The following is a 20370-nucleotide window of genomic DNA, read 5'->3' on the forward strand; positions in this document are numbered from 1 at the left end:
AGTCTTTGAATGAAAATCTACTTTAAATTATCTCAAAAAAGCAAAAAGCAGCTAATTCTCTATTTGAGTAATGCCATTCAGCTACCATTGGCTCCCAGGCAGTGTGTTTAACGGGTCTCCTATAGCTTTGTCAGCTTGCATTTTTGTTAAACGTAGATGGTAATTAAACTACATAGCAAAGAACCTTCCTTTGATCTTTGTAAATGAATGTATACATACAAACTATGCATTTTCACACAGCTGCATACTGTATCTTGAATAGGTTCAACTCCAACCTTTCCCCTAGGTTAGCAACCCCCGAACTTCAGGAGCTGGAGGTACTCCCATCTCCTTTAGCATTTGTTTGTCTCTTGTCTTGTTTCTGCTCCCCAAAAACCCAAGATGCAGGACGGAGGAATGCTGAGCAGCAGGGCCCCAGGAGCAGAGTCAATGGGGACCTGTGGCCAAGGCCCGGACCTGGAATGCTCTGGGAGACCACTTGGGACTCCCAGGCCCAGCATGGCCAAACACAGGGATGTGGTATCTGTGCTGGCTCTGCCAGAGCTGCTCCAGCCCCTCTTGTTCAGCATCTTGGACACTGGGGCAGCCGAGTGGGACCAGCAGCTGCTCTCACACAGGGTCAGTAGGAGTTTGCAGCAACATTCGGTCAAGCTGTGCCAGGGAGGAGCCACTGCACCTGGGCTGGGATAGCTTTTTTAGCCACCCTACCAGCCTGGTTTTGTTCTACCCATCACTTCCCCATGGTGCTGTGTGGCACTTGGGAGGCATGGATGGCTCCTCAGGGGTTGTGGTCTTACTACTGAGACCTGCTGCCCTGGGCAATACAGTGCTCAAAACACTCAACCCTTGATCCTGATCATTGCTCAGACTTCAGGGCTGGGATGTGGAAGGGATGAAGGATCAGAGCTTGGTTTTAGCATACCTTCTGTTGGAAGGGAGTAGGAAAGATGGAAAATGGATGTTTTGTTCTTGTAGCTGGTGTAATTCAAGGAGAAAGGTATTGCATGCAACATTTCTTACTTAAATTTTGAGTTGCTGTAATATACATCAGCCCAATCTACAATATGAATGAAATGTGTTTCTTACACTTTATCCTACAGGAAGAAAGACCTAAAAAGTAGAAGTATTGAGAATATCCTTGCTTTAAAATAAAGCAAGCCTGGAGTCAACAACAAAGAAAGATTTTGTTCATATGCAAACTATTTAAATATTTGATAGCAGTATGAAGGCAGTAGTATTCTTATCTATCCAGAGATGTGCACTCATCTAGGTTATGTTGAATTGAAAAATATTTTTGCAGTATGTATTTGTATTTGATGGGCTAAGGCCTTTAATTTTATATTCTTTACAAGAATTAGTGTGGCAATTATGTTTTTCCATTTATTGAGCTCCCTGCCCATGCTAGTTGTCCACTTGCATAAAGAATATTTCCACTACTTCAGAGGTTTTTGGGTGGTTGTTTTCAAAGGGGACCTGCCCCAGAGGGTTCCACAGGGGTGCCCAGCATGGATGGGAGACTCCCTGGAGCGGGGCAGGTCACCCTTACCAGGATGTTGCCTGTCACTGCAACAGACAGACACGGATTCATTTCCCTGCAATCTGCAACTGCCCAGTGGGCCCGGGGTAGCTCCAGCTGCAGTTCCTCAAATCAAAGCTCTGACTGACACAGTCAGACCTTTGCTGTCACTTACTATCACAAAGTTAAATTTTTACGAGAAAGAGCTTCCAACTCTGGCACTGATGGAAATACTGAATACTTTTAATATATATATATATATTTGGAAAGTATTTGAACAAAGTGTTTTGTCTTTTTTTATACAACTTTTAGCCAAATAGAAGTATTCTGATTATTACTTCTGTGGATATCTGTCCACCTGTAAATAAGCTCATATATTCAGGTACATGAACCTGAAGGAAAAAAATAATAAAGACTGTTCAGTGGCTATGCGCTTTGCTAGCTCTTGGTTCCTTTGTACATAAGAGGTAACTGTTTAAATGTTGGGGGGGGTTAATTTAATTGTTGTTCCTCTAAAAAAAGAAGAAGAAAAAAAACTTTTGACTTTGTTTTCTCTTTTCTGAGTTAATACAAAGATTTTCTAACTTTTTACTGCAGAAATGGATAAATACCTGGTGCTAAGTGAATGTGAGTCAAACTGGCCATAGCAGGCACACCAGTTAGAATGCACTTTTCCTGTGGCACACAATGTATTTTCTCAGAAGGGACCTTCAAAGAACTGTCAGATGTTTACATTTCTTCTTGTTGCCCCAAATAGTTTTGAATATTGAAATAACTCCCAAAAATCAAGTCATGATCCATTACTGATGAGATGAATCCTCACATTTAGGTATCTATGACAGCTTTGTACAAATACCATTTTAGAGATAGTTGAAATATTGGGCTTTCATACTTTGTAATGCTTTGATGTGACAATAAATATGCTGTTGCTATCTAGTCTAACCTCATTGTAGACCTGTAACTCCTTGTTTATGATTATGTCATGGTTTGCACTGGCTTGAATTCAGCCAAATACTGACTGTTCAGCTGAAATACTCCGACTGTTATGATGTCCACAAAACATTTATTAAATGCACTTATATCAGACTGCCGCGGAGTATGTCAAATTATTCATGTAATAAACCCCTTCTGTATAACTTTTGTTACTTGTTTATGTGAACTTTAGTTCTTTTACAGACATGAATGTCAGCGCATCAACCAAGGACCAGCTGGAGTCAGTGAGAACCTTTGCATCGACTTCATTACAAACAGGACTGATTTCCTTCCCTTTGATCAGAAGGACGATATTTAGACACTATGAGTAAGACACACAGGACAGGAATGTTAGAATTTTAAGTTTTGGCCCTGTGAATTTGAAGTGCAGCCTTTAGCTAGTGACTGTGGTTTGCCACTTCCAGGCTCATGCTGGTCTTCCTGGTCATTATGCTAACAACATTTCCCCTGTCCTGCTCTTCCCTGGTAGCCAAGGAGCAACCTCCATGTGCACAACAAGGAACATTCCTGACAGGCAAAGGATCATTTGACCAGGGTATGCCTTTCTCATGGTAAAGCTAATGAATCTACTGCTTGAAAGTTGCAAGTTGGAGAGACATTCCTGAAACAGGGAGTAGTTTCTTAAAAAAAAATAAAAGTATAAGCTAGTATAATTTCCGTCCAATTCTCAACTCCCCTTCTAGCTTTGTTAGGTCATTTAGATTTTCCTTTGGCTAATGCATTCCTAACCACTGCTGCAATGCCAACTCCAATGTAAATAGCAAGGCTATTAAATTTAATGAGTGGTTTTATCACTCTTCTTCTGTTCACACTTTCCTCCCTTCAAGCAACACTTCCTCGCCACACACACACACACGCTTGGTTATCCGTCTCCAGTGAAGATCTGTAAACTAACCTGTTCTCTAAGCCAGAGGCAAAACAGCTTGGGCCAAGAGGCCCTGCCCTGCTGCCCAACAACATGCATGGGCGCTATAGCTGGACCTGTCCAAACCATCCCCTCCTGAACGGGCATTTGATCCAGCAGATTCCAGGCGCTGCTGGAGTGAACGGCGCACCTTGTAGCTTCTATTGGAGGAGCTGGTTGTCTTCACAGCCCCGCTCCTCGCAGGCAGGTACCCAAAGCTGTCTGACTTGTTATCATTAGAGCAGGGAATCCTATGGGTGATTGCTGTAGATATAAAAAGGAAGGGATTTGAAGTCAGCAAGAAAGCATTTTTAGTCATACTTGCAGAAGTTCACAGAATATTCTGAGTTGGAAGGGACCCACAAGGATCATCAAGTCCGACTCTTCAGTGAATGGCCCATCCAGGGATCAAACCCAGAACTTTGGCTTTATTAGCACCATGCTTTAACCAGCTGAGATAATCTCATATTTCAGATTAAATTCCACTAATTAAATGTCACTTTAAGAGATAAGAATCTCTGCTGTAATTGATGTTTCTGAAGCCAGACAGGCTGTTAGAGTTCTCTTTATTCAAACGATGTTTTCTACATTAAAGGTTTTTGTTGGGATTTCAACCCAAAATTCAATACCTATGCTCCCCTCTGTCCACTGCTGCATGAGTTTTGTCTCTTTCTGAGCCCATTCTGAACACTTTCAAGAAGTGACTACCTTGGTTTAGAACATTTCACATCCTCATTTACTTCCTATAGAAAGTTTTGAGACAGAATTATTCCTTCTCTGCCTACATCACTAACTTCCTCTAAACTCATTCGTTTTAGCTGAAATAATTCACTGCATTCAAATTTAGACTTCAAATACTCTTAGCTGAAAGAAGACAATTTATGTTGAAATGTCCTGTGCATTTTGTACTTTGCATGCTACCATTGTCTTGTTTTATGCCACTGCCTTTGAGTCCTGTTCTCCAAATGTGGCCTTACAGAATCATTATATTATAATATTATTTCTGCTGTGAGGTCCTAGTAGAAATCCACTGCACCAAAAGCAACTTTTTAGCAATGAAAATGTCACTTAGAGAACAATAATATTATTTTGGTGCCCTTAACTGAACACATTTTTTTCTAGTTTATTTGCTTAAACTGCCAACTTTTTTCCTTCCTCTCCCACACACTCATTTTTATGATGCCAAGAAAAATATTTCAGTTATAAAAATTGTCATATTGGTTTGAAGACTAGGCTACATTTCTCTTTTTGGCTAACAAAATAAAAAGCAAACATTATGCTAAGATTTATGTTCTAAATTTAGCTTTGAAGAGGAAAGAGAAATAATTTGCACCTTCCTGAATTATACTCTCTTGGTTTATCCCCAGATGATACCACTGTGAACAGATGCAGGTTTTTGGTTGTTTGGTTTTGGTTTTTTTTTTACAATTTCTAGGGAAGGAGAAGAGTTTTCAAATACATTTATTTCAATGCAAGGCAAATGACAAGCAAATTTCTCCTGACTGTCTCAGCTTTGCCTTGTGGTGACTGTAGTACAAACCTCTTGCTCTGAGACAAGAATTCATTGTTTGCCAGGCTGTAAAAACAAAATGAAATTTACAGATTATGAGAAAGGGAGGAACCACTACCAAGGACTGGATTAACCACCAGCATTGTTTTTAACCAAGAATCTGCAATAGCTCCAAGTGTCTCAGTCTGACTCTAACCACCACTAGTCTGCCAAACATTCATTTCAGCATTTTTCAGTAGTATGTGAATATTCCCCTTTGGCTGTTGGCTAAATGCAAACTTACTCTTCCTTCCCTGACTTTTATACTTTTATATTGTTGGCTTTGCAGGCTTTTTGTCTTTCCTTCTTAACACTATAAGCAGCATTTATACATATAACAACATGCAGAAAAAGGGAAAATAACTACAAAGCAAGCAGTCCTTTTTAGGGGAGATGAGGTTAAAAAGATGTGCAGCCTGAAATTGTATTACATCGAGCTGTTAACAAAAGCAACTCAGTGCTCACCAGGTGGGAACTGAGCATTCTCAAGATCAGAAACATTTTTTTCACTGGAGGTACAAACTTATCTAGTGCTGACCTCCTGTGGTACGCAAGGAATCTGCAGTCGCCAAAAATAGTAGCCGAGAGTCAAAAGCAGGCGAGGCTGGAGAAATACCGGTAGGCTGATAACTCGTGGAACACAAAGGGCACGTCCCAGAGGAATACACACACCCCACACCCCTTTAAGTTTTCGTGTTTAACTCTTGAGCGCACAAAATCCCACACTTTACCCAACACTTAAACATGGTGAATAGATCAGGTAAAACCAGTTCTTAAATTTGAGGATTTATCTAAATTTGCAAAGATTTATCAACAGCTTTAGCTGGGAATTTTGTCATTCACCCTTGCAGATCAGAGCTGTGTTTGTACATCACCGATGCTGAGTTATCTGAGTGTGTGCAAGACATGGAGCATCCCTCTCTCATTACTTGTGGTTGGGTGCATTTGACTAAGTAATCTGTGAAAGTCCAACTCTCTTGTCTCTAATAACTTCCTTGTTGCTCCATTTCCCACCAGCACACCAACACCACGACTGTCACAGTGATGTATATATGTTGTACATCTCCTTTATTCACTCCTCTAAGCACTTGTCCATATCACTCAAATCACTTCACCCATTCCATTTAGGTTCCAGATGATCGGAAGATGACTTGGTAAGTGGGAACCCAAATATTTTTAATAACATCCCTCAATGGTGAGCCCATTGAAGGTCACAGGAAACAGACACCAGTAACTCTACCCGGAGTGAACTGTCAAAACCTGACGGCCGTGACAAGGAGGACAGGATTAATCATATTCTTAGCCTGCTCTAAAGTCCAGTTGCACCAGGTACCCTTTCATTTTGATGCATCTATACCTTCCCACTAGACTGCTTCCCAGTCCCCAGGATACACCTCACCCACTCTCCAGCCAGTGCAGGGCATCCACTACCCTCAAAGCCACAAGACTCTCACTGACAGTGCCCATACAAGCATTCAACAAAAAGGGTGCTCTGAGTCCTACCTCAGAAGAGGGACCAATTTTGTTCCTGCAGCCTTGCTCTTCTAGCACTGGCAGAAAAAGCACTATGTATAAAGCAGGCCTTCCAAGTGTACCCTCCAAAATGGGAGCACAATAAGGATGTCTTCATCTTCCCACACAGCTGGAACTGCTACTTAAACACAAACATGAGCCTTTATAGCTGCAGATCTTGTGCTTTAAAGTCTTACCCCCTCACAGTGAGCAGAGAGCAAGCCACCCTCAGCAATCACGGCCAGATACGCTTTTAAGTCTTTTTTAGGCCATCAACACACCTTCTATCCATCTTGGAGCAGAAACTGTCTCTTTATTTTGGTTCTCCTTATTTCTCCCCTCTTTTCTGTAGTTTGCAGGATCCCTGGTCTGGTGTATATTAGCATCACCACTGTTATTTCCCGTCATGTCTGAGGTATGAAGTTAGCAAAGTGGTGACTCACGTAACCAAGTTTAGCCTGAGTTTTTAGCCAGGGCTGACCAGGCTTTTTGCAGGGCTGTAGTGCAGAGGTTTCTCCTTAGAGACTCAAATAATGTCCTCTTTAGGAGGACATAGAAGGGGCTGGTTCCTTCCTTCTGGTCACAGACCTCTTGACCTATGAAACCAAACAGGATATAGAATAAGGGAAGGAAGGAGGAAGGGAAATGTTTACTTCCACAGCTGTGTAAAAGTCAGAAATTTCCAAAAATATCTGTGAAATCCCACTCCCAGGCCACTTCTTTCTTGGGTTCTCTTTTCTTTAAATGTTTGTGTTTTCTGCCAGAATATTGGTGAAGAGTTTTGGCATTTCAAACTGAACTTAGACCATGTGGCTCACTACATGAGGTGACTTTCTGAGGTGATTTGCTGCTTCCCAGAGTCAACAGCAAAATGAGAGTCAAAATCCCTCACTGAAGATGTTTCATATTTAGAACAGGCACTTGATAAAGATGTATCCTGCACTGCACTGCTACAAGACATGTGGAGGGAGGCAGACTGGGTGTAGTGTCGGGGCAGGGGAACTAGAAAGCTATCAGAGGAAAGCAAGATGAAAGTGGAAGGGAAATGAAGTAAGTGGGTGATAAAATAATTCTGTTATATAGGGAGAAAGCCAGAAGGATCAAAGGATCTCTTATTTGCATTTTATCCTCATTTCTGTTCCTTGCAGTTTCCTTCCTCTGCTGTATATTATTATCACCTCTATTATAAAACTTTCTGGTTGCTTGCAATTATCCTCCTTTAATCTCATGCTAGGCTCTTCCTCTTTGATCCACTGCAGTACATGCTTTCTTGCCATATGACTGACTGTGTGACTGCTGCATATGTATGTAAAAACATAGATTTATTTCAACTTCATTTCCCATTGTGTCTCCAGTTTAAGTCTCTCAAGTCCAGGCAGAGTTGTGTGTCCTTCACTAAATTCTTTCTGCCTACCTCAGTTAGGGTTGATTCAGCTCCCAGTAAAAATTTTACAAATGGAAAGTTCCTTCTATCATCTTCATTTTATTTTTGCACAACTTAACAGTTATAATTGTATACAATAAAAGAACACAATCTACAGAGAGGGACGCCTATCACACTCTTCGTGGCAAGGCTAAGCTGAGTTCAATAAAGAAGAGACCAACCTATCACTGGCAGACCTTTGATTCTTTCTCTTCAACTTCTGAAAAAAAAAACACCTCCTGCTGCTCACTCCCTCCCCTCCCTCCTACCACCTTCTCCTGGGACCACAGCTGCTTCTGTCCCTCCAAACCAGGCTTGACATCAGGGCTGGCAAGGCTGAAGCATTACTGAAGAAGGGCAGGGAGAATAGCCCTGAGATGACAGGGAACAGAGCAGAGTCAGTCAGAAAGTCAATAGGGAATATGCTCCTTCTCCAGAAAACAAGCCGGTGCTTCCTTCTCTGCTGGGAAGCAGGAGGCAAAGCAGAGCTGCCCAGCCCAGCCTGGCCCCATCCCTCTGCAGAGGGAGGGCAGCTCCCCACTCAGGGGCAGCCACTCTCTCAAAGGGCTGACACCAGGCAAGACCAAGTGAAGCCCTATGTGCCATTTTTTCTCCTTCTCACTGATTTTGGGTCATACTGTCTTAGCTGTGCTCAGTCCTTCAGAGTGTATGAAACATACTGGTCTTGGATGGTAAGAAAGTCTCATCTGCATTCTTCTTCAAAGGAAACACTGAAAGAACAGTCTGGATGATCTGAAGTAGTCAACTGCATGTATGTATCTCAAACTTATGAGTGTCAAAAAATACCAAAGTCCACAAAATGTTTAAGCAGTGTGAATATTGTTAATTAAACTTCTTGATTTTAAAAGGAACATAGAATATGATGGAAAGTTTCTTCTTTGCCTTGTTCACACAGGCTGAATTCCTGTCAAACAGCTACAGTGAGCTCAGGAAAAATGAGCCACTGAAAGGAGTTAGGAGATCACCTAAACTGTAACTCTTATCCTGGCCTACCCAAATCTTCCATGAAGCAACACATCATCCAGAAAAATTGAGCTTTTGTTCTCCTTGGCTATAAAGAGCATCTGCTATTCATATCCTTCAGAATATCAGTTCCCTTTCTAGATTTATTCTGTGTCATTCCTTGACTTCCACATCCACAAACTCCCATCCATCACCACTCTATGCTGTCCTCACTATCCCCTTCCTTGTAAAGAGGAGAGCCATTTGAAATTTTAAAAGAGCAGCAAGTGATTTCATTTTGTTTTCCTTTGCATGAGTTTGTTCATGCTAATAAGCATGAACCAAAGTATCTGCAGAGATGAGAGTGACAAAATGCATTTAGATTTTTTGCTGTAAGCTCTTGCACATGCAGCACTGTCTCTCTGGAATTAAACAGGGCCACAGTTGTTTCTTAAGCTGCTCTGCATTCAAATAAATCCAGTAGTAATATGCAGCACCTCATTTTCTTGTATTCTTAGATCACAACATGACCTTGAACATCTTTACACTGCCACACTCACAGACTACACTGAAAACACACAAAGGATTTGCATATGTTAGTGAGTTAGAAAAGAGACCTCAGGATGTTGCTACTTCACATCCTTGACATGCACTACTCTCCTCAACATACTGTCATGTCTCAGATGACACATTTAGCCCTCTTTCTCTCTTTTTAAAATCTCAAACAACAGTGAGTTAATTGATGCCCCTCTGTGCTCCCTGGTGATCCATTACAATTAGTCACACACACCTCATCCCCCCACCCCCGAGTGATCAATTACATTTCCCTCTCAGAAATACACCTCACTTGATATACTGTTGGTTCTACCATCGAGAGCAAGAACTAGATCTTGCTCTGCAGAACTGAAAAGCCTGTGCTAAAACACCTTTTGCAGCTGTGAGTATCAACACCCACTCACCACGTTGCCTTTTTCAACCTTCTCTTTAGAAAGACGCATTAGTCAGACTCCTGAAATAAGCACCTTCAGGGCTTATTTTCCATTCTTGTGGTTCTCCTTTGAACTCAAGCCAGCCTGTGCCTTCCCAAAACATTAACAACTGTGGTAATAAATACATCTGATAAGGGTTCACAAAGCATTAGCATCAGCAAGCCAACAAATGGCTACCAAGTGTTGGAGAGCGTTACGTGCAGAGGGTGTATCACAGACCGTGGAGGCTCTTGAAGACTTGCAAAGGGCAGCTGCCCTCCTGGGGAGTGTGGATGGGCACAGCTGACATGAATTGACTCACAGGGCTGGATGCCCCAGCTTAGAGACTTCAAAGACTTCAAGTTTGGTAGTAGGGGGAGTAGGTTGTCTTCCTTAGTGATTCAAGTTTCTTATGATTAACTGATGAAAGAAGGGAAGAAAGAAGGAAAGAGACTCTGTTGGTTTATTTTTGCTGGGTAGTGGTGTTATGATTTCCTGGGCTTTAAGAGAAAAATAATGTTTTGCAGGCATTGCTACTGAAATAATAGTGGTAGCAGTTACCTCAGTTAGGCTGGTAAGAGGTATGGTGTGTGGCCAGTCTGCTAGTTCACAGCATGAACAAGAAGTTGTGGATGGGTTGTGGAGCTGGAGCCAGAATATGTAGAGCACTGATGAAATATGTGTGCGAATGTATTCTGTCTGATGTGGTGATGTGCCTGACACTCACAGAGGGGAGACAGATATTCTAACTGTTGCTCCCATGAGACATGGGCTCTGGAGCTCTCTGCTCAGCCTCTCCTGTGTTAGCAGTACAAAGCAGAAGGGCTCTCACAGGCCGTTCCGGCAGCTTGGATTTCCTGGGGTGTCAGAAATTCGTGGGCAGCTTCTTGCTGCCAGGAGCCCAGAGTCACAGAGTGCGGGGAAATCCCTTAGTGGCCTGCTCTTGCAGGGTAAGTGGACTACAATTCCCTGAGCAAGGTGTCCCCCATCATAAGGGGGATTAGCTGCTGAGGTCTGTCTTGGGTTTTGATGTTTTGTCTTCTGATCTTAAGGTGTGATCTTGAGTCTGTGTGGTGCATGTTTCATCAGGAATCAGGTTTCAGAAGCAGATGTGAGGACTTTTCTTTTTTCATAGCCTGAAGACTCAAGGCTGTGCTCAGTCTGTTCAGACACTTTTCTCTCAGATGCCCACAGCCTGCATTTCAGCAGATACACAAAGGCTATCTACCACATTCTTGCTGAACTATATATTAACTATATATTAACCACCCAACACACTGCATGGCAGGCTCCAGTGGGAAGTGAGTTGTGCACTGTGCCTAGTTAAATCTGCAAAGGCAATACAGACAAGCAGAGTGTAATTATCCAAAGTGGAAGCTGGACAGAGTATGAGGCTGTGACTCCTCCCCGTTACTCCAGGTTTCATCTGGGGAAGGGGAGAGGGTGCTGGCAACAGCAATCCCACAATTCAGAAAGGAGACTCTGCAGTGTGTATTGTTCACCTGCTGACTTCAAACACAGTGTCAGAGCACAAGATACAAAGGCTGTAGGGGAGAAGGATGTACATGGACACCAGATGAAACACTTGGTTACCATAGCTCTTCAGACAGACAGACAGACAGGAACAATTACTGAATTCTGATTGTAGACATCTTAACTGCAGGTGTCACTGGGAAATTCAGTGCAGTGGTCTTAAGGCACAGGCAAAGACAAGTCAAATTAGAAAAGCCATGTCTCCAACTGAGGTACAGTCAGCAGTGAGGTTCTCTGAACAGAAAGTGGCATCTCTAATGACTTGTGACAGAAGATAAAAATACAGGTTTTATATTGTGCAAGCTGCATTATTGAAGACTTCTGGTAAGACTTCCTTGCTATTTGGTCTATTTCAAACTAATCTGGCTTCTCGCAACTTCTGAATGGTGTTCTTCAACCTCAGCCCTTCTTCTGAGACGTTAGTTTTGTTCTGAGCTGACAATTTGTGGCTGTGCTGATTTTCTTCTTTCACAACGGAGCTCTTTGCTTGTGCTGCTGACAGTACTCAGTTACTGGAGGGGAAGATCAACATCAGGGGAAAATCAAGCAGGAAGTGACATTTCTGTCTAGGAAAACTATGGTAAAGATTAATCCTTTTTATAATAGTACTGTTCAGTAAACATTTGAATACTTCTTTCCTAACCAAAACTTTGACGAGCTGAGTCTGTCCTTAGTCTGTACTAAGGTCCATAAATAAGAAGATGATTGTCAAATATGCCATGTTTTACAGCTGCTTTAAAACTTGCACCAAAAAAAGTTTTATAGGAAAATGCAACTATGAAGAAGTTAACTTTTTTTTTCCTAGAAGAATGAACTATTTGATTAATGACGCAATCATCTTAATTCAAACATGGCTTTCTGGAACACATGGGAAACAAATTTGGGATGGTGGTTCTTATCAAGGTATTTTTTCCCTCACCACACTCTAATCTCTGGCTGGAATGGTGCACTAGGAGAACCATGACAGTGTTGAGTGGGATTTAGATCCTAAGGCCTGTAAAGCAGTAAAAGTACATTTGAGTATACATCTCCATGTGAAACAAAGCCAAAAGGAAGTGGTTTGAATTGGAAGATGTCAAAATGAAACTTTCCATGTGAGAAAATTTCTATGTATTTTACTGGGGGATGGTGGTGGTCATATTTTTCAGTCTTTATCCTGAACATGAGACAAAAACATTGTGTTGAAATATTAGAACTGAGAGTGTTCTGATTACTTGTTCAACAAAACACGTGCAACTTTAATTGAGGTCAGTTCAAGTCCAAGTTTCTCACAAGACTGAGAACTACAACAGCCACAAAGCTCTATGCAGTGCTGGACTGTGCACCCAAGCAGTAGGGTGGAAGTTATCTTCTCCCCTATAACATGCCCTGCTAGGAAGTATCCTTCCCTCTTACAGAGCCTAGGATTGTGCATATGCTTTCTTTGAATACTGACAAAGTAAAGGGGTAACCTACTGCAGCATGTTTGTGCTGGCCTTGCCTTAAAATGCTTTCAGAGGTAAGCAACCCAGGAGCAGTCCTGAGTTAAACAATCTACTGTGCAGACTGAGGGCTTACTGCCTGGGAGTTGGAACACTTGGGGTTAAAGGGTGTTCATCACTGAGAAAACAGGGTGCTGTGGCTAACTCAAAGGGCTGGCAGCTTGTGTTTGTCACTGCAGAGCCCTTCAAACCAGCCCTGCTCAGACTGCAGCAAGTGGAGATCGAAACTCTTCCAAGAAACTTCCAAGGTGTGTGAAGGCTATGTCTTGAACCAGACAGGAAATGTGGCTTGCTTAAACCAGCTTGATTCCTGCACAGTGAAGGCCAGCATGCATGCAAATCATTTCTGAGGATATCAGAATCTTGGCTTGGCAGGTTACAGCAGACAGAGAATTTTGTGTTGTAAACTAAGCAAATTACTATCTCTGAGAATAGGCCACCAAACATTTTAAGTCACCTAGTTTCTGGTTTAAAAACAGACTTTTTAAAATCTGTAAAAGATGCCTGTTAGCAACTTCTTTGATCTCTCCCTGCTAAAACACAATTTACTGTGATGAATTAAATCTAGATGGGAGGCAAAGTATACTTAAGGGCAAGTGATGGTCCAGGTAAACAAGACTTGGATTAGATGTCCAAGGTACCCATCTTGTTTGTTGAGGTAATCACAATTAATACTCCAAGAACACTTCTATTCCATTATTTTGTGCCATCCATGTGAGTATAATTCACATCTTTGTGCAATTCTCAATTTGCTCTAGGAAGGTAAAACATGAGACACCCTGGTTTTGGTCCTGCTTTTTGAAAGGCCAGTGTCTCTTAGCCCTGCTGTAAAGATAAACTTCTGAGTCCTTCTAATGCACTTTGTTATACCTTAATACCTGGATACTACTTTTGGCACAAGCTGAGGTAGAAAATTGAAGAATGGGCTTGTAGGGACAGCAGTCACAGGGAAGGAACAGACAAATGATAAGACAGTCTGTGTTCACCACAGAGCTGTGCTTAGATGCTGTCGAGATGTTTTATCTTAAGCAGGCAATGATTTCTGCTTCTTTCATCTGCCAGTGTACAGCTGAAGGAAAAGTAACAAGAAACTTCAAAACTGGAGGCATTCTAATGTAGTATTTTCAAAAATGTCTTAAAATTATCTGAGACACGTGATCAGACACAGAAGGGAAAAGGGCTAGAAAGCAGTGGACACCTAACGAGCACCTTGTGTGGACTAAAAGGAATGGAGAGGAGGAACTTTGCAAGGCAGGGCTGGGGAAGGAGGGAAAGCCATTGAAATCTTTGGCTTAGATGGCAACATAAATGAGTGGGGTGGAGGCCAAGACTTTTTGAAGTCTGGCTGATAAACTCTAAAAGCACTGCCACAAAACCCAGCACAATAAAATAGACACGTGTGCTTTGCTAAAAGTGTCTTAATATTTTCTTCTGATTTTTCTTTTCTTCAGCCTTTCTGTACTCCTTTAGCCATCTTCTGTACCTGTTGGTTACACTGCTGTGCACTGTAGTTCATCCCATTACTGTGTTCAGATCTTCTCTCCTTGCCATTCCCCTTTACATGTCAAAAGAGTCCACAGAAAGAGTTTGAGAAGTTCAGCCCACTGACCCTTTTAAAAGGGGGATGGGAGAGGTTGCTGTTGTCTAAAATGTGGGCTGTTCCAAGGGGCTGGTGGCTTGGGCCTTCGATGTAAAGGAGTGCTATTTCTGTAAAGGACAGATGGCACCAATTCAGGTCTGTAAGGCAAGAAGTCAGCAAATAAACAAGATAAACAAAGGACAAATATAATTTAGTTTCTTTCAATTCAGTGCCTATTACACTAATTTCACCACATAAAATACAAGCTGTTGCAAGTACTCTGGGAACTAAGAAAAAGGAGAAACAGGGATGTTTTCTTTTAGAAGTGGTTTTTATGTGAAATTCCAAAGATGAAGTGCATTTTTAAGCTACTGATTAGCTTTAAAACTATGCTATTCAAAAATCCACTTGAATTTTTTGTAAGATTTCCTTTAATTTCACAGAAATATTTTTATACTGTTCTCATATTTGATTACTAAAATTGCTTGGGGAATTTTAACCATATTTCTGTACTCTGAGATTCACAGTAAGTCTGTACTTGTAATTACTGCATTGAAGCACCGTGGTACCACTGAAAATCAAATACCTAAATCCCAGAGGCACTTTTGGAAAAGTGAAACTCCTAAAACAAAGGTATGTATTAATTCAGTGTGTTATCTGTGCAAATCTGGGTTAGTACCTCCTTATTCCACACACACCCAACATCCTGAATTGGAAGGGATCACCGAGTCCAACTCCTGGCCCTGCAAAGGACCATCTTCTAGAGTCACACCATGTGCCAAGTTCTTCTTGAATTCTGTCAGGCTTGGTGCTGTGACCACTTCCCTGGGGAGCCTGTTCAGTGCCCAACCACCCTCTGGGTGAAAAACCTTTTCCTAGTAACCAGCCTAAATCTCCCCTGACACAACTTCAGGCCATTCCCTCGGGTCCTGTCACTGGTCACCACAGGGAAGAGGTCGGTTCCTGCCCCTCCTCTTCCCCTCACGAGGAAGCTGTAAACTGCAATGAGATCTCTCCTCAGTCTCCTCTTCTCCAAGCTGAACAAATCAAGTGACCTCCTCAGCTGTTCCTCATATGGCTTCCCCTCCAGGCCCTTCACCATCCTCATGGTCCTCCTTTGGATGCTCTCTAGTAGCTTTCTATCTTTCTTATATTTTGACACCAAAAATTGCACACAATATTGCACAGATATTACCTTTTCCTTAACATCTGTGTCTTTCCTGCCTTAAAAAATATCTAAGTATGTACCAGATGAGCTTGTTACTTGATTTTAAAGGCCACACAGCCCACCTGCTCTTCTACAGACAGCTGTTCCAGGGTATAAGGCTACTTATGAAGCTTCAAGTCAGCAAGACACTTATGCAGTGAAACTCTCAGTGACTTAAACTCTCCAGATATCCACACAGCCTAACAGGAGGAGAGAGGAACAAAACCTCAGGGATTTTAAAGTACGGCTGTTTTAGAAGTGAGGGCTTGCACTCGCTGTCTTGGTTTTAAGAAAGGCAATTTTAAGGTGCACATGGATCCTCATGTTTCATTTTCAAATTCACACTGAAAGTGTGATTGTAAAAAAGTGTGACTGTTCTCAGATGTGACAACCTGCACATCAGACTAACTAAAGTGCTTGGAGTTAACTGCATAGACAGACTTCTTGCCTGAACAAACACCATCCAATCCTAAATAGGGTCTTAACTGTGCAAAATTGTCAGCAATAGCTTTCAGTCTTAACTGGCATGAAAGCTTAGAATGAAGTACTGGCTGGCTTTTCCCTGATTTTCTGCTCAGGCTACTTAGTAAAAGGGCAGTTCTAGGCAAGCCTCTACTCTCCTCCAGTCTTTGTTTCCATTCCCTATTTTTGGTCTTATTATCACACAGCACTGAAGGAATACACTCATTCCTACGAAATTACTGTGGTAAGTGGAAACTTTGCAAATAACCCAAATGGGTGACCACAGACATTATGGGAGAACCCGGGGGTTTGGGGAGGGAGAGGAAGGGAAGCTGGAATTTATTTTGTTGTTTTACAGCTGCTGTATCCCTAAGTTTAGTGGCTGAATAGCTGAAGCAGCATGCTGAAGGAGACAGGTTCCTGGTATCTCCCTTCTCCTTCACATTGATGTTGGTCTCTCAGAGACAAACACTGGCAGGCTTAGCAGTAGTGTCTGAGGCATGAAAGTGCCCAGCTGACATGACACTCACTGCCAGAGGTTACAGACTTGTAGTAGGAGAAGAAAATACAAATTTTATCCATCTTCTTTCTCCCTTTACCTTGTAGCTCATATCCTAGAGGAAGTGCATTTTTCTGACAAAGACTACTCAGATATATCTGGTGCAGCTGAAATCTGTATTTTTTTTTCTTTAATCACCATACACTCTATAAAGAATCCAGGCAAGCAGCTCCATGCACCCCACATGTTCCAATAGCTTGAGACTGTCCTAACAGATACTGCAGAGGACCAGGACCATTCTGTGCACTCTTACTACAGAGGAAAGGTGTAGGCCAGCTATTAATGAAGCTGAAATTTGTGGTAGCACTTCCTACTAGTTACCTGATTACAGTTACATCTGTATTAGACTGAACAGGTTCAGTGCCTGTCCTCTGACTGTAAGGGCCAGTGACACTGCCCAGCTTGTGGCCATGTGGCAGCATTCTCCTTCTCTCCTAAAACCAGTCTCCATGATGTCTCCTGGGAACAGTTTCTGGCTTGTGTTTGGGCACTGCCTGAGGAGTATGGGCTGCGTGGACCAAAGCCATCCCAAGAAGCATGCTGTCAGCATGAACTCATCAGTCACCACTTGTGCTCTATTTAGCTCATTATATTTTTTATTGTAGTTATTAAAAAAAAAAGGAAGTGCTCTTCAGAAAAGAACAAAGTTATGAAAATGATTTATTTGAATACAGACTTACAGACAACTGTGCAACAGTGAAGCAGAGTATGGAGTGCTGTGGGGACACAATGAAAAAGTCCTTCCAAAACCATGCAACAGCTCAATCTGCATTATAGGAGTTTTTAGACCATGATTTTAGGAGCAACTGAAAAAGAAAGGAAAAAAAAACCAAACCAAAGTAACCACGCCTGGCAGCCTAGCTCTTATTTACTGGGAACTGTAAAATAAACTCTGGAGGCAATGTTATTTTCTTAAAGAGTCACTGTCAAATAAAATACAATAGAAAACACACTTGCATTTCAAATCTATGTGTCTCCTGGTGTTGTATGTCACACAGGCTGCAAAACTAGCAGATGCTACTAGCAATACTTTTTTCTTTTGCCTGGTGTGCTGGCAATCTTGAGGGCTATTTTGGTGGATCTTCCACACAGCAACAGGAAGGAGAAAACATTTTTGAAAGTGTGATTGTAAAACCACAAAATACTGACTTGGGAACTTGGTCACTTATCCTTGAAGCTGCCCTTATTTCAAACCAAAAGTAACCCAACAAATATGTACTAAGTTCTCTAGATTCCCCACCCTTACCAGTCACCATTTCCTCAGCTACAGACAACCTTAAAACAGTCCTTTTTAAAACTGTCACTGCTGGCTGGTTTGTGCTATTCTGTAAATAAAGAGGTTATTTCCTCCTCTATATCCAGAATCCTTAAATCTATTTTCTTGCCTCTTTTTTTCCATAAGACAAACAGAACAAAGGAAACGTCTACCCTTCTAACTTCTGGCTTTGCCAGTGCCTGCTCCCTGGTATACTGAAATATATTGATCTCTGGCCCAGCAAGCCATCCTCGTGCAGGGCCCAGCTGTCCTGGTCTCTCCCTGCCCTCTGGCCAGAGTCCCCTCCAGCAAATCAATAATGTATTCCAGAGCCTGCTTTTCCCTGGGGAATGCAGCCTGCCTCCCTCCACGGGTTCAGTTCAGGGGGAGGAAATGAAGGCAGGAGCACGGTCTGGCTGAAGCGCTGGGCTGGGCGGGGCTGGGCTGGGCTGCCCCTGCAGCAGGCAGGACTTGGGACGCCAAATCAGCTCACTGTCACTCCTTGGGCACCGGGATGATGCTTACAATCTGCAGCACCTTTCCAGGTGCCTCAGCCAGGCAGGTTGAAATGGAAAAACAGCTGTCCTGACCAGATCTAAATGGGAAGAGAGGTATTTTTGGATAAACAGAATATCTCAAAGGAAATTAGTATTTTAGTCAAATGCGGAGTTAAGAGCTGTGCCTCTTGCACAATTGTGTGAGGATGCAGTCTGTAATTACATATGATGTTCTAAGGTGTTTTTTTTTTCCTGTGGGATTCTAGCATCACTGGTGAGCAGAACAGCCAGTGACCACTTGGTGAGCCCCTGGTGAATAATTTGATTTCTTCTCTGTTCTGCCTCTGCTTGTGTGTCTTCATATTCCAAATGTTGCCCCAGCTCTGCTCTGACCAGAAAATTATTTATTGGTGTTGATCAGGGGCTCAGAGATGGCCAAGTTACTCATGAACACTAATGTAGATGTTTCTACAGGCCTTCTGGAGGAGAGGGACAAGTTTTCACACCATCATTACTACTCAGGTGATGAGAGACTCAGGGCATTGTTATAGGAAAGCTTTGTCCTTTGGCAAAGGAAGCTGAAGACATTCCCTCTCTCTTGGCTCCCATCTCCAGTTGCCCAGTCCCATTCTGGCAGCACAGTCTGCTGCCTCCATAGTAGAACTGATACAATCATTTATGAGGTTGGCCTGTAAATCATCTGCATTGCAGGCCCACAGACAGTTTCATTAGTACATTTGGGAGCTGGTAGCTGCCACACAGAGGCAGGGAACAGCGTAAGGGCAGATGAGACACGAAGGAACAGAATCTAGCTTTGATACTGCAGAAAATGTTCATTTAACTAAACCTTAAGGCCAGTAAAAAACATGAACAAGGGACACTTGGATTCTGAGTCTGAGTCACCTCCAACTTTTGGTTTGCTTACTTTTTCAGAGTATTTAGAATTTCTTTGCAACCACTTTATTGGGACAACAAGCCTGGTGATCTCAGCTGTAGCTGTAACAGCACAGGTTGGACATCTGAGAATGGGCTACATACCTGCAGTGGCCAGCATGCTGGAGTTTAAGCTGATGACCAGAGTTGTGTAAGCAGCTCTGTCACGCTGGCAAAAAGAGATTCCAGTTCTGCTAAGTGGTGTTTAACTACCTTGCTCCTGAGACCATTCTGTCTCCATTGTACCTCCCTCACATCGCTCACTATACATGTTTCAGTTTCTGCAAAAGGAGAACAGGAGCCATCTGGATAACATGCATTTTCTCTGCCCAACTACAATTCATCCCCAGAGCACCATCCACCTCATGCCCTGAGGAAGAGAGGCATCCCGTGGAAAACAACACACAATCCTGCCGTTGAAACCGGCAACATGCCGAATATATGCAGAAGGAGGATAAATTAAGAACAAGTCCTGCAGCATAATTTTGCAGGCTATATTAAAAGCAAGGAGAGGATGCTCATCATCTGAATTCATGTATGTTACCACAAGATCATTAGCAGGCTTGATGAATGCTGTAACTACACAGCATGGCCTTCTGCCATTTGAGCTGGAGGATTAACCTCTGTCAGTGGCAAATTGCCATCTTTTACACAGATGAGCTGTGTAAGGGCTTGATGCTTTCTTGCTGTTATTTGTTGACAGCAGAGAAATAGCAAATTGCGGGCGCAGCTCCATGTTTCCAGCCCAGCTGGTCCCCCAGCTGGGGACATCCCACTTGCCTCAACTCTGTAGTAATGATGAGCCCCTCCACTGTTCTGCTTCCTTGCCCTGGTTTTGGGCAGGATTAGCATGGGTCAGGGCAAGGGATGAGGAAAGATGGTGCAAGGAGAAGGCAGAGGGCTGCACAGCAGTGCTCCAGCAGCAGCTGACTCTGGGACCACCTGGGCTGTGGTCAGCCAGCCCCTGAGGGGGGCCCTGCTCCACGTTTGGGAGGAAGCTGATGCAGAGTAGTCTTGCTGCCTTTGTTCTTCCCAG

General features: G+C 42.7%; 1 protein-coding gene across 1 annotated transcript in view; it reads left to right on the forward strand.

Annotated features, from left to right (window-relative positions):
• Positions 1 to 20370, forward strand: part of ZNF704 (zinc finger protein 704) — a 129598-nt gene that overhangs the window by 99729 nt on the left and 9499 nt on the right. The window lies entirely within an intron of this gene.

This window comes from Pipra filicauda, unplaced genomic scaffold (assembly GCF_003945595.2).
Source record: "Pipra filicauda isolate LSUMZ 115617 unplaced genomic scaffold, ASM394559v2 scaffold400_size1120237_pilon, whole genome shotgun sequence".
Lineage (NCBI taxonomy): Eukaryota > Metazoa > Chordata > Aves > Passeriformes > Pipridae > Pipra > Pipra filicauda.